This window comes from Oncorhynchus gorbuscha, linkage group LG20 (genome assembly GCF_021184085.1).
Source record: "Oncorhynchus gorbuscha isolate QuinsamMale2020 ecotype Even-year linkage group LG20, OgorEven_v1.0, whole genome shotgun sequence".
Classification (NCBI taxonomy): domain Eukaryota; kingdom Metazoa; phylum Chordata; class Actinopteri; order Salmoniformes; family Salmonidae; genus Oncorhynchus; species Oncorhynchus gorbuscha.
The window spans coordinates 2,070,833-2,073,332 of NC_060192.1; the positions used below are offsets into that span (position 1 = coordinate 2,070,833).

The window sequence follows — 2,500 nt, forward strand, 5'->3', positions numbered from 1 at the left end:
TAATATAATAATAATAATAATAATAAAGAGAGGAGGCAGAGGGATGGCCCAGAGTGTCAGAGAGGAGGCAGAGGGATGGCCCATAGTGTCAGAGAGGAGGCAGAGGGATGGCCCAGAGTGTCAGAGAGGAGGCAGAGGGATGGCCCAGAGTGTCAGAGAGGAGGCAGAGGGATGGCCCAGAGTGTCAGAGAGGAGGCAGAGGGATGGCCCAGAGTGTCAGAGAGGAGGCAGAGGGATGGCCCAGAGTGTCAGAGAGGAGGCAGAGGGATGGCCCAGAGTGTCAGAGAGGAGGCAGAGGGATGGCCCAGAGTGTCAGAGAGGAGGCAGAGGGATAATATAATAATAATAATAATAATAATAATAATAATAATAAAGAGAGGAGGCAGAGGGATGGCCCAGAGTGTCAGAGAGGAGGCAGAGGGATGGCCCAGAGTGTCAGAGAGGAGGCAGAGGGATGGCCCAGAGTGTCAGAGAGGAGGCAGAGGGATGGCCCATAGTGTCAGAGAGGAGGCAGAGGGATGGCCCAGAGTGTCAGAGAGGAGGCAGAGGGATGGCCCAGAGTGTCAGAGAGGAGGCAGAGGGATGGCCCAGAGTGTAAGAGAGGAGGCAGAGGGATGGCCCAGAGTGTAAGAGAGGAGGCAGAGGGATGGCCCAGAGTGTCAGAGAGGAGGCAGAGGGATAATATAATAATAATAATAATAATAAAGAGAGGAGGCAGAGGGATGGCCCAGAGTGTCAGAGAGGAGGCAGAGGGATGGCCCAGAGTGTCAGAGAGGAGGCAGAGGGATGGCCCAGAGTGTCAGAGAGGAGGCAGAGGGATGGCCCAGAGTGTCAGAGAGGAGGCAGAGGGATGGCCCAGAGTGTCAGAGAGGAGGCAGAGGGATGGCCCAGAGTGTCAGAGTGGAGGCAGAGGGATGGCCCAGAGTGTCAGAGAGGAGGCAGAGGGATGGCCCAGAGTGTCAGAGAGGAGGCAGAGGGATGGCCCAGAGTGTCAGAGAGGAGGCAGAGGGATGGCCCAGAGTGTCAGAGAGGAGGCAGAGGGATGGCCCATAGTGTAAGAGAGGAGGCAGAGGGATGGCCCAGAGTGTCAGAGAGGAGGCAGAGGGATGGCCCAGAGTGTCAGAGAGGAGGCAGAGGGATGGCCCAGAGTGTCAGAGAGGAGGCAGAGGGATGGCCCATAGTGTCAGAGAGGAGGCAGAGGGATGGCCCAGAGAAAGAGAGAGAGAGAGAGAGAGAGAGAGAGAGAGAGAGAGAGAGAGAGAGAGAGAGAGAGAGAGAGAGAGAGAGAGAGAGAGAGAGAGAGAGAGAGAAGAAAAAATACTGACAGTAATGTGGAGAGAAATCCTACAAAAAAAGAGACGTCTTCCACAAAGAGTGTTAAACAGTAAACGGACTACTCCAATCCACTTTAGTGCTACTGTGCTGCAATCTGCACAGAGGCTTTTCCTGATCCCCATTTCAAACTCTGCCTGCCACTTCTGTCTGTCCCCAGCTCCATACTAATCCATCCAGCATGAGACACTGAGCACTCAGTCCCGGCAGGACGCTCTCAGCTATCCCCATCAGCTCTCGAGTAGGATCTGCTGTTGACTTCAACTTATTACCTCGTCACAAGTACTGTAACTGGGTTAAACCTTGTGAAGTGACTTTCCACTAGACACATCCTCCTTCAAGGAGTAAAGTTATTATGAGTGAAGAGTCATACAGGCAGGACAGCATATAGGAGTATCCCTTTCGGCTGACGTCTCTACCTATCTAAAGTTGAATGGGCACATTGTACTGTGGCAGCTCTTACAGAAAGTACGATACCACATAGGGACATGGCAGGAGAGCTTACCTTAATCTCTGTGACCAAGATGTCCGTGATACTTCCCAAAACTGTCACAAAGTCAAACACGTTCCAGGCTGCCTTCAGGTAATTCTGCAAACAGGGGAAGAAGAGAGAGAGAGAGAGAGAGAGAGAGAGAGAGAGAGAGAGAGAGAGAGAGAGAGAGAGAGAGAGAGAGAGAGAGAGAGAGAGAGAATGATAAAGAGGTTTTATTGTAATTAGTACCAAACCTTTGCTCTTCAAATGCTTTTCTCTCAGGCCACTCTCTACAGAGCATGTCTTCTAAGCTCCTCAAATGAGGCAGCTTTTAATGAGTTGGTCTGAGTTTCATTAAAGGGCCATCCATCTATAGCCTACAGTGTGTCACTAACTCCCTGACACGCACAAACAGGCTTAAATTCCCACACAGTCCTACAGACTAGGGATGGGCATTGGGCCTTTTTTGACTGTTTGAGTACTCTCATTATTATTTTTCGAGTACTGAAGTACTCCAATAATTAAAAAAGGTATTTTTCGAACAAGGTTGGAAATGTAAAAACAAGAAGTGCAATTATCTACATGCCAACAGTGAGCAACAATGCCTAATTTATCATAACCTTTACAGGTAACAAATCCTAATTGCAATAATAAAAACAAGTGTCGTTTAAGATTCATTTGTTGAAACTGTAATAT

The 2,500-nt window shown here is 49.7% G+C and overlaps 1 pseudogene; it reads right to left on the minus strand.

Moving 5' to 3' along the window:
• LOC124006935 overlaps positions 1-2,500 on the minus strand; it is a 230,217-nt pseudogene that overhangs the window by 35,485 nt on the left and 192,232 nt on the right.